Consider the following 12743-nt stretch of genomic DNA (forward strand, 5'->3'; position numbering starts at 1 on the left):
AGTTCATGGAAGTTTTTATTTTTTGTCACAAGTTAGTGGAATATGAGACTTTGTAATAAAAAAAGAAAAAAGAAAAAATCATCATTTTCCGCTAACTTGTGACAAAAAATAAAAAATTCTAGGAACTCGCCATGCCCCTCACGGAATACCTTGGGGTGTCTTCTTTCCAAAATGGGGTCACTTGTGGGGTAGTTATACTGCCCTGGCATTTTAGGGGCCCTAATGCGTGAGAAGTAGTTTGAAATCAAAATGTGTAAAAAATGCCCTGTGACATCCTAAAGGTGCTCTTTGGAATGTGGGCCCCTTTGCCCACCTAGGCTGCAAAAAAGTGTCACACATGTGGTATCGCCATACTCAGGAGAAGTTGGGCAATGTGTTTTGGGGTGTCTTTTTACATATACAGATGCTGGGTGAGAGAAATATCTCTCTAAAAGACAACTTTGCCCTTTTTTTTATACAAAGTTGTCATTTTAGAGAGATAACAACTGAATGGAGCCTTACAGGGGGGTGAACAATGACAGAGGGGTGATCAGGGAGTCTATATGGGGTGATCAATGACAGGGGGTGATCACCCCATATAGACTCCCTGATCACCCCCCTGTCATTGATCACCCCTCTGTCATTGATCACCCCCCTGTAAGGCTCCATTCAGACGTCCGTATGTGTTTTACGGATCCACGGATCCATGGATCGGATCCGCAAAACACATACGGACGTCTGAATGGAGGCTTACAGGGGGGTGATCAATGACAGGGGGGTGATCAATGACAGGGGGGTGATCAGGGAGTCTATATGGGGTGATCAGGGGTTAATAAGTGACGGGGGGGGGGTAGTGTAGTGTGGTGCGTGGTGCTACTTATTACAGAGCTGCCTGTGTCCTCTGGTGGTCGATCCAAGCAAAAGGGACCACCAGAGGACCAGGTAGCAGGTATATTAGACGCTGTTATCAAAACAGCGTCTAATATACCTGTTAGGGGTTAAAATAAATCGCATCTACAGCCTGCCAGCGAACGATCGCCGCTGTAGATCCACTCGCTTACCTGCAGTTCCTGTCAACGCGCACGCCTGTGTGCGCGCGTTCACAGGAAATCTCGCGTCTCGCGAGATGACGCGTATATGCGTGACTCTGCCTGGGTGAGCCGCCTCCGGAACGCGATCCTGCGTTAGGCAGTCCGGAGGCGGTTAAACATTTCTATGGTTTAGAATATAGCTACTCACAAAAAGTTCTGGATATTTGGCTTGTGGGTGAAATTTCATGATGAACCTAAAATGCACTCAGATCTTTACAGGTGAACGTAATGTGACCTTCTCTAAACTTGTGAATGCACATGTCCAACTGTTCAATGTTTCAGTACTTTTTGCACAACTTGCTGTTCTCTAACAAGGAGCTTAACAGCAAAATTCACAACAGTTGTTTGATCCATGAATAGCCCAATACATTTCCTGGCTCAATCAGAATTGGTATTTAAACAGTCCTCCTCATCATGCTGTTCACTATTTGACATCATGAGACCATGATGACACCTAACAATTGATCAACAGTATCTCGCCATAGCGAGGCTTCAAGCAGGATGTTCTCAGACGGAAGTGGCCACTGAGCTTAGAGTGTCACAAAGTGTCATCAGCAGGTTGCAACAGAGATAGAAAAAGACTGGAAGAGTCACAGGAAGCCATAGAAGTGGATGTCCTTTGGCCAAAACCCACACTGATGACTGCTTCATTGTGAACAATGCCCTGCGGAACCGGATGATGAATACCACACAACTCCAGGAGATGAGAGGCACCCAAATGTCATGTCAGAGACAATTCAAAACCGTTTACATCATTGTGGTCTGCGTGCTAGATGACCTGCAAGTGTACCTGACCATACCACCAGGCACAGGCATCATCGTCTTGCATGGGTCAGGGAGCATCTATGCTGGATGAGGGACCAGTGGGCCTCAGTGCTGTTCACTGATAAAGGTCGATTCATGCTGAGCAGAAATGATGGCCGGCAACGATGTTGGAGATGTCAAGGAGAGCGCTATGCATCAGCCACTGTAGTCACCAGCGTGGGCAGGTGAGTCTAGTCAATACAGAACTACCCTACACTTTGTGAATGGTACAGTGACAAGCCCTTACTTGAATAGCATAATGAATCCAGTCATTATGCCTCTGCATGAACAACACAGGCCTAATTTCATCTTCATGGACGACAATGTGCCAGATAATCAAGGTCTCATCATTAGGGAATGACTGCTAGAGACTGGGGTACCTCAAATGGAGTGACCTGCACTTTCTCCAGACCTGAATCCCATTGAAAACCAATGGGATCAGCTGAGTCACTGTATAGAGGCTCGTAACTCTGTACCCCAGAACCTCAATGACCTGAGGGCCGCCCTTGAAGAAGAGTGGGATGCCATGCCTCAGCAGACAATAAGTCGTCTTGTGAACAGCATGAGACATTGTTGTCAAGCTGTAATTGATGCTCAAGGCCACATGACAAGTTATTAAGACATTGAAATTTTTTGTGTGGGTATACCCACCACTGTTGTTGACTTTTGTTTCTATAAATAGTTTGAGATGAGGAAATCACCATTGCATGCTTCAAATATCCCTAACTTTTTGTGAGTAGTGTGTGTGTGTGTATGTATTGTGACACAGTCAGAGGTGTGGTCTGGGAAAACAGGTATTTTCCTCCCAGCATGTGCAGCATGTGCTGCTGAGCTGATTTACAGCCAGGTGAGGTCAAATACCGGACCGGATTTTAAATGTCGGTCCGGGTTTTGGCAGCACCTGGTTGTCCTTAAATAAGCAGCTGGGCTCAGAAGCGAGGTCTCTGTGTTGTGATCTGGGAGCCTTGTGTCTGGATGAAGGTTTGCTACCTGTTTGGCATAAAAACAGGTTGGTGCTGCTATCAGCAAGGACTCTTTAAAGGCAGAATTGCTGCATGGTGTGAATTACCACCAACACCACAAGGAGACTTTTTGTTTGAATATGACTGTTTGTTTTGTCACTGTGAATAAAACACTGAACTGTTAGATCCAAAGAACTTGTTGTTGCCTCTATACTACGTCCGCTAATCCTGTCTACCATATGACATGTGTGAATAAATGTTTTCACGTTTTACAGAGGAGTGTCGTGGATTTTATATATATATATATATATATATATATATATATATATATAAAAACGGGCAGCACTCCATAAAGTAAAAAATGCAAAAAAAATGTTTATTCACCCATACAGGCAATGCGACATTTCGGCTCACTACTGGAGCCTTCCTCAAGCAATGTGTTCAAAGTGCTCAGTATATATAGCGAACCAAATCGCTGTGCCAATTTACAATCAATTACAACAAATCATAAAAATAATCATAAAGAAACAACTGTAACATGTGATAAATATATCATGGTGTTACATTACAAGTATAAAAGTGATTACAAGATCATAACAAGATTCCGGCGTTTCTTAAGAGTTGGGAGCCATGGTCCAGGTTTAGAGCCTCTACCTCGTTCTCGGTTTGGGTGGCTTCTGGGGTTCTCCCTGATTCCCCTCCATAAAAGTGCCTAGTTATTCACCAGCTATGCCCTATGATTTCTCCCCTCCCCCCCTCCTTATGTGTGTCGTCTTGTCTCCCCCCTTTTCTGTCAATGTTTGTCTAGAATTATTGGCCTATATATAATTAGTTTGAGGCCTTAATAAGCCCTTTTGGGGCCTTTGATTCCGCTGACTATATGACAGCTGGTTGTTTGCAATACAGATACGGATACATGCTTATACCATGTCCTTGATGTTATACTGCTGTTTACGATTGCATGTCGCACTGTAACTACAGTGGGATGCGAAAGTTTGGGCAACCTTGTTAATCGTCATGATTTTCCTGTATAAATCGTTGGTTGTTACGATAAAAAATGTCAGTTAAATATATCATATAGGAGACACACACAGTGATATTTGAGAAGTGAAATTAAGTTTATTGGATTTACAGAAAGTGTGCTATAATTGTTTAAACAAAATTAGGCAGGTGCATAAATTTGGGCACCACAAAAAAGAAATGAAATCAATATTTAGTAGATCCTCCTTTTGCAGAAATTACAGCCTCTAAACGCTTCCTGTAGGTTCCAATGAGAGTCTGGATTCTGGTTGAAGGTATTTTGAACCATTCCTCTTTACAAAACATCTTTAGTTCATTCAGGTTTGATGGCTTCCGAGCATGGACAGCTCTCTTTAAGTCACACCACAGATTTTCAATTATATTCAGGTCTGGGGACTGAGATGGCCATTCCAGAACGTTGTACTTGTTCCTCTGCATAAATGCCTTAGTGGATTTTGAGCAGTGTTTAGGGTCCTTGTCTTGTTGAAAGATCCAGCCCCGGCGCAGCTTCAGCTTTGTCACTGATTCCTGGACATTGGTCTCCAGAATCTGCTGATACTGAGTGGAATCCATGCGTCCCTCAACTTTGACAAGATTCCCAGTCCCATCTAGGTACATTTACCCATAAAATGGCGGCGTTTGCCGATGATTTGCTTCTTTTGCTAACAGACCCAGTTGAAGCTATGACAGAAGTTATGGATATCTTCCAAAAGTTTGGGGAATTGTCCAACTTCAAGATCAATATGGACAAATCAGAAGCATTAGGGATATCCCTTTCACAGACACAGCAATCTAAACTTAGGGATTTGACTCCCTTTAAATGGCCCTCAACCTCTATTAAGTCCCTAGGCATAAACATACCTAGCAATCCTAGATTGCTGTTCAGTCTGAACTTCCCTCCTCTGCTGAAAAAGATTGAGAGCTTTTTAACAAAAAGCTCTTTACCATTCCTGTCCTGGCTAGGGAGGAAAAATGTGATCACGGCCTATGTTCTCCCTCAACTGCTATATACCCTTCGTTCGCTTCCATTACACTTACCGGCGAATTACATGTCCAAAATTAGACTCCTGATTGGGAGATATATTTGGGCGAACAAAAAGGCTAGACTCCCCTTTGGGCTGCTTACTAGGAGACGAAAACAGGGTGGGATCTCACTCCCGGATATAGAACAATACACACAGGCCATTCACTTAGAGAGATGGATTGCTCTGACTAGACCTACACCCTCACCCATACATGTGGAGTTGGAACTTGCTCTACTGGGGGAAACAGCAGACTATATGTTGTGGTTTCCTTTCAAAAAGCCAGATAAGAATACTCTGATCAGTGCTATCACAAAGAGTACTATCCTCGCTTGTAATAAGACGGGGGCGCTCAATATGGGAGAGGGGAAGCTGTCACCTTTGATGCCACTCAGAATGTTGCCCCAAATACTAAACACAGCTCGTGTTGAAGCCAGTCCCATTTGGAAGTCCTTACCAGAAGTATTAGTGGGAGATCTTGCGAAATTGGGTAGCCAGACAAGTTTTTATACCTCCCTTAGTAAAGAAAAGAATACAAAATGGGATTTTTTGCAGGAAAGAGATTTTGAAATCACGTGTACTAAGTTAAAAAAATCCAGACTTGTTCCACTAGCAGATCCTACGTGGTTAGAAACGTATATATTGCTTCCCAAAACACCCCTGAAATGTATATCACTCATATATACGCAATTGTTGAGAGATAAGAATAGCTGCCTACCACCATATGTTGAAGCTTGGGAGAAAGAACTGAACTGTGTATTAGATGATAGTGACAGGAGATTTGTTTTAACTCATTCACATGGATTCTCAAAATGCATTCTGACCCAAGAAAATTCCCTGAAAATACTCACCAGATGGTATAGGACTCCTGAATGGCTATTCCAAATGGGGTTAGGGATGGATGACCTCTGCTGGAGGTGTGGAGAACATAGGGGATCTCTTTCGCATATCTGGTGGTTCTGTCCAGGTCTGAAGGGGTTTTGGGTGGATATTGAAAAACTGATTAACCAGATTTGTTTAACGAATTTGAGGCTTACACCTCGACCGTCTTTAGACCGAACAGAATGAACCTGCCCACACACATGAGAGCGGCTGCTAAGCTATTGATTCCTACAAAATGGAAGGATAGGGATCCACCGTCAATTAAAATGTGGCATGATAAAATAGATGACATATGTAGAATGGAGGAGCTGGTGGGGTGGTCTTGTCATAGCAGAGATAAATACTTGCAAACCTGGGAACCATGGATTAAATACACCAAAGATAAGAGATAATGTTAGCTACAAAAGGGGGGAATGTACCTTAAACAGCCTATGAGTTACTGTAGAGAAAGTTGGGCCATTAGATCTGCACTAAAGACAACCCAATGTAACTGAAAACTGGAGTGAACTTCTTAGCTTCAGATTAACCTTTGATCTAGGAGCTGATGATACCTGTCTATATAGGAGAGAGTCAAGTCGGCAGGACCTACTTGTTACTTTTTCTTTTAGTGTTTATTTCCGTCTGTTGTATTATTTTTCTGTTTCCTCAGCATATGTATGCATACATGAAGGAATGAAAAGACCTGCTTGCATTGACTGTACCTGTTCACCTACTTGTGTTGTCAGGCTTATGGCCTAGGAGTATTGATTTTCCAGATTATCATTGTGAACGGGAGTGGTCGTTTGTATGCTATAATATACATGTACTGTTTGATGGTCTGCTCATCCATTATGTACAATATGACTGTTATTTATCAATAAAAACAGATTTGACTAAGATTCCCAGTCCCTGCACTGGCCACACAGCCCCACAGCATAATGGAACCACCACCATTTTTTACTGTAGGTAGCAGGTGTTTTTCTTGGAATGCTGTGTTCTTTTTCCTCCAGGCATAATGCCCCTTGTTATGGCCAAATAACTCAATTTTAGTTTCATCAATCCACAGCACCTTATTCCAAAATGAAGCTGGCTTGTCTAAATGTGCTTTAGCCCACCTCAAGCGGCACTCTTTGTGCTGTGGGCGGAGAAAAGGCTTCCTCTGCATCACTCTCGCATACAGCATCTCCTTGTGTAAAGTGCGCCGAATGGTTGAACGATGCACAGTGACTCCATCTGCAGCAAGATGATGTTGTAGGTCTTTGGTGCTGGTCTGTGGGTTGACTCTGACTGTTCTCACCATTCGTCGCTTCTGTCTATCCAAGATTTTTCTTGGTCTGCCACTTCGAGCCCTAACTTGAACTGAGCCTGTGGTCTTCCAATTCCTCAATATGTTCCTAACTGTGGAAACAGACAGCTGAAATATCTGAGACAGCTTTCTGTATCCTTCCCCTAAACCATGATGGTGAACAATCTTTGTCTTCAGGTCATTTGAGAGTTGTTTGGAGACCCCCATGTTGCTACTCTTCAGAGAAAATTAAAAGAGGAGGGAAACTTACAATTGACCCCCTTAAATACTCTTTCTCATAATTGGATTCACCTGTGTGTAAGGTCAGGGGTCACTGAGCTTACCAAGCCAATTTGAGTTCCAATAATTAGTTCTAAAGGTTTTGGAATCAATAAAATGACAACAGTGCCCAAATTTATGCACCTGCCTAATTTTGTTTAAACAATTATAGCACACTTTCTGTAAATCCAATAAACTTCATTTCACTTCTCAAATATCACTGTGTGTGTCTCCTATATGATATATTTAACTGACATTTTTTATCGTAACAACCAACGATTTATACAGGAAAATCATGACGATTAACAAGGTTGCCCAAACTTTCGCATCCCACTGTATATATGTGGTGTATATACTGCAATTTGTGATGTTTCCTTTATGATTATAAAAGATAATAAAATCTTATTGAACCATAAAAATGATTACAATACATAATAAAAATATTTCATGTGCAAAAGACACTATCAACAACATGATGATCAATACAAACACATAATTGTTATGAATAACATGATTAAGTGACATGTGTAATCAATGATACAAAGTGCCAAGTGCTTACTGCATGATGTGTCAAAACGATGAGAAGAGGGAGGAGAAACGAGGAGTATGGCAGCGACCAGCTGCCAAGCGCCTATTTCGGCGTGCCTGTGCTGCTGCGCCCTATGACCTTGATATATCAGCAGCCATGTAAAGTAAGGGAATATCGCATAGATAACCTGGCGCATGCATATCGCACACAATGATAGCTAATTTCCACAAGTTGGTGAGTCCTAATACACAGCTCTATTCATGAGCTATATGTCACAAGAACAGAAAGATGGCCAAGAGGGACCAAAAGAGGGCATCCATAGCCTGGATGGACACGGACCCCTCACTTGTGGTCATGGATCAGACGCAAGCCCGCACGTCAATGCAGGGTCTTATCACATCCACGGCCCAATCCCACATATCGCCATCCATTCAGAGGGTTCTCTTCAAAAAGGACCCACCAGCAATGTGTGAAACAAACCATAGCAGTTAAAATTGGTTATAAACACCATTTGCGTGTTGTTATGGTAAATGGACTCCAACGCTTGAAACCACCTCCGTCTTCTCCTCACCACCCTCCGTGACACATCATCTGCAATAATAAATACAGTTAAATCCAAATAAATAAAGTAAAAATTCATAAAGAACATGTAAATATACTTTGTCCAATACAAAAAATAACAAATATATGACATGTGTAAATAAAGGACAATTTGTTTCTCGTTTTATAGAGGAGTGCCGTGGATTTCTTCTACTTATATCTACACCCGTGATCAAGGGTTTGACACAGGCAACATACTGTAGGAGTGCTGCCCCATTTCCACACACACATATATATATATATATATATATATATATATACAGTATATACACTCACCTAAAGAATTATTAGGAACCCTGTTCTATTTCTCATTAATGCAATTATCTGGTCAACCAATCACATGGCAGTTGCTTCAATGCATTTAGGGGTGTGGCCCTAGTCAAGACAACCTCCTGAACTCCAAACTGAATGTCAGAATGGGAAAGAAAGGTGATTTAAGCAATTTTGAGCGTGGCATGGTTGTTGGTGCCAGACGGGCCAGTCTGAGTATTTCACAATCTGCTCAGTTACTGGGATTTTCACATTTCTAGGGTTTACAAAGAATCGTGTGAAAAGGGAAAAACATCCAGTATGCGGCAGTCCTGTGGGCAAAAATGCCTTGTGGATGCTAGAGGTCAGAGGAGAATGGGCCGACTGATTCAAGCTGAGAGAAGAGCAACGTTGACTGAAATAACCACTCGTTACAACCGAGGTATGCAGCAAAGCATTTGTAAAGCCACAACACGCACAACCTTGAGGCGGATGGGCTACGACAGCAGAAGACCCCACCGGGTACCACTCATCTCCACTACAAATAGAAAAAAGAGGCTACAATTTGCACGAGCTCACCAAAATTGGACTGTTGAAGACTGGAAAAATGTTGCCTCGTCTGATGAGTCTCGATTTCTGTTGAGACATTCAAATGGTAGAGTCCGAATTTGGCGTAAACAGAATGAGAACATGTATCCATCCTCTGATGGCTACTTCCAGCAGGATAATGCACCATGTCACAAAGCTCGAATCATTTCAAATTGGTTTCTTGAACATGACAATGAGTTCACTGTACTAAAATGGCCCCCACAGTCACCAGATCTCAACCCAATAGAGCATCTTTGGGATGTGGTGGAACGGGAGCTTCGTGCCCTGGATGTGCATCCCTCAAATCTCCATCAACTGCAAGATGCTATCCTATCAATATGGGCCAACATTTCTAAAGAATGCTATCAGCACCTTGTTGAATCAATGCCACGTAGAATTAAGGCAGTTCTGAAGGCAAAAGGGGGTCCAACACCGTATTAGTATGGTGTTCCTAATAATTCTTTAGGTGAGTGTATATATTTTGGTGATGTGTACAGTATAAGTGCTGGGAGGTGTGTATATCCCACCCAGATACCTCTGCTGGGTGAGAAATGAAATCTAGAAAGCTGCAGTGGTTTCAGCAAAGTGTCATTTTCTGAGACCGTTTTGTCTAGATGTTCTGGGCTAGATTTCATGTGGACTGGGGGATAGGTTTGGTAATGGGATCTGCCAGTCCATATCCTTACACTACATGTATTGTCTTTTGCCGGAGGTGATTGCAGGTGGGGCCTGCTGCTGTAATCAAGGAGGGATAAAACAATCCTTTGTGTATGACTTGGAGGGAGAAAGGCTGAGGAAGCCTGAGAGAGATGGAAGCCTGAGAGGCTCTGTGTGGTCTCAGCCAGGAGGGATGAGGGACCACAAGGCTTAGTAAAGCCGGAGGTTTGGGGGGCCCAGCAACGCCTATGGAAAGAGGGTCGCACGGTCAGAGTCGGGAGGACTTCTGGACCATCTCCCCCCAAGGGTGCTGGTGTGGTCACAGGGTGGAGACTGCTGGACCATATATGGCTGAGGAAGCCAGATCTAATCCCGTGTGTGAACGGCGCTCTATTGGTGAGGTAAAGACAACACGTGTGTTAGGTAGAGCCCAGACGGGCAGGTGTTTATTTTCGATGTTTATGTGTGTGATGGTGCTGAAGTGCCGAAAGCAGTACAGAGGCAAAATACAAGTTCTTAACTCAAAACATCAGTGTTTATTCACACTTGAAGCAATTGCACAAAACAGCACGTAACTGACCCGGCCAGAATACTCCAGCTACACCAGCCTCACCACCGCAACAGCATTGCCTGACGAAGTATAATAGCAAAGCCACAGCACTTCAGCCATAAGTTAATTCATCTCTGGCAAAGCATTGTACTACATTGTCAGTAAAAGTGACTGGGGAGCATTAAACGAACAGCAAACATCCAGCTGCACCTGCAGCACACCAGACTTGATAAAGGGGTCATGCGCACCCCGAAACGCATTGTCTCTCAATAAACCCGTACTTGTCTAATCCGGTTGTGATTTGCGCCTCACGTCCACCAGCTCGCCAGACCACAAAGGTCGTGACGGGCACTGTCAGTATTTCTAGCAATTAACGAAGTGACGACTTGGCCCTCGCCCTTGGTTCTTTTGGACACGGCAGCTCCAACCTGATACCTAGCTAATCCAGTGGACCTTCATCACAGTTGCACCCAATCGGTGCAACCCAAACAGGTGAGCAGCACATATTCACCTTAAATTGAAGAACACTGTTTCATCTTTACCTATTTACCCTATGAGCGCCTTTCTCATCCTGTGGTCACATATAAGCTGTGTGTGAGGCTGGCTGTGATTGGTGAAAACTCTTGCTGTGTGAGAAGCTGGCTGTGATTGGTCTAGATTTCTACCCAGCAACAACAGATTAACACTATGTTTTCTGTTGTTTCTGCTATGTCACTGAGCTTACCTTACATTACAAAATTAATCTTAAAGGGAACCTGTCAACAGTTTTATGGTGTCCTAACTAAGGGCAACATAAATAAGTGACTGATTATCTTAGCAAAATGCTGGATCACTTTCTTTAATTGACCCAGTCAATCTGCCAACATCTTGTATTGAAAAGTTCCAGCTCATAATGATGAGTTCTGAATATTTATGAGCTCCTGACTCACCCCGCCTACCTGCTGCTGATTGACAGTTATTTTCCATATGAATCAGCAGCAGGTGGGCAGAGGAGTGGCTATAGCTCTGAATTAAAAAAACGCTGGACTCACTGACATCACGCTGGACTCAAATCAGCTCATTAGCATGCAGCATGAGGCATCTTTGTGTTTATATTATGAGGTAACCATCTGTCACACCAGTAAGTGAATACATCTAAGGTACTTTTTAGAAGTTAATGATTGTATATAATTAGTGAGATTATAATCAAATATCCACATGACAGGTTCCCTTTAAAGGCATATTATCTTTTTCTGCTTCTGTGAACACAAAATATAACAGTTATATGACCTCCAAAACATGATGTCACAGTAAATATCTCTGCTTTTGTCTTTAACACATAAACATAGGAACTGCATTAAGGTTATTAACAGGTTTAGCTGTATACACATATAAGCTATACTAGCAACCTAGGACAGGTCTTAGCTGGCCAGCTACACATGCTGGGAGGAAAATACCTGCCTTACCAGACACAACCCCTCACTGTGTCACATACCCCCCTTCTTTGTTCAACCCTGAGGGGGTGGACACACACCAGACAATGCACCCGGGACAGGGCATCCGCATTTCCCTGCAACCGGCCTTCTCTGTGTTCTACCAAGAACTTAAAGTTCTGCAGAGACAAAAACCATCTGGTGACCCGGGCATTCCTGTCTTTTTGGCCTGGCTCATCCACTTGAGAGGGGAGTGGTCGGTCACCAGGCGGAACTTTCTCCCCAACAAATAGTACCGGAGAGACTTGAGTGCCCACTTGATAGCCAGGCACTCTCTCTCCACTATACTGTACCTGGTTTCGGTTGGGGTGAGCTTGCTGCTTAGGAAGACAATGGGATGCTCCTCCCCTTTTACTTCCTGAGACAGTACAGCACCGAGGCCTACTTTGGAGGCATCAGTTTGTACCACAAACTGCTTCTTGAAGTCGGGCGTCGCCAAAACCGGTGACCCACACAGGGCCGATTTCAAAGCAGCAAAAGCCTCTTCCGCCCGATCATCCCAGCCAATCATTACTGATTTTCGTCCCTTCAAGAGCCCTGTCAAAGGTGCAGCTAGAGTAGCAAAGTGGCGAACAAACCTCATGTAATAACCCACCATTCCCAGGAATGACTTTATTCGCCTAGTAGTGACAGGTCGGGGTCAATTTCCATATCGCCTCCATTTTGTTCACTTGGGGTTTGATGACTCTGCGCCCAATGACATACCCCAGGTCTTTTCTAACCCTATCGCACATTTTTTTGGGTTAGCGGTTAGGCCAGCTTTCCAAAGGGAGTCCACTACAGCCTGCACTTTGG

At 43.5% G+C, this 12743-nt stretch overlaps 1 protein-coding gene across 2 annotated transcripts in view; it reads left to right on the forward strand.

Annotated features, from left to right (window-relative positions):
* LOC121007452 (aldehyde oxidase-like) overlaps window positions 1-12743 on the forward strand; it is a 292875-nt gene that overhangs the window by 124947 nt on the left and 155185 nt on the right. The gene's annotated exons all lie outside the window — the stretch shown is intronic.

The sequence above is a fragment of the Bufo bufo genome, chromosome 7, assembly GCF_905171765.1.
Source record: "Bufo bufo chromosome 7, aBufBuf1.1, whole genome shotgun sequence".
In the NCBI taxonomy this organism is placed as follows: Eukaryota; Metazoa; Chordata; class Amphibia; order Anura; family Bufonidae; genus Bufo; species Bufo bufo.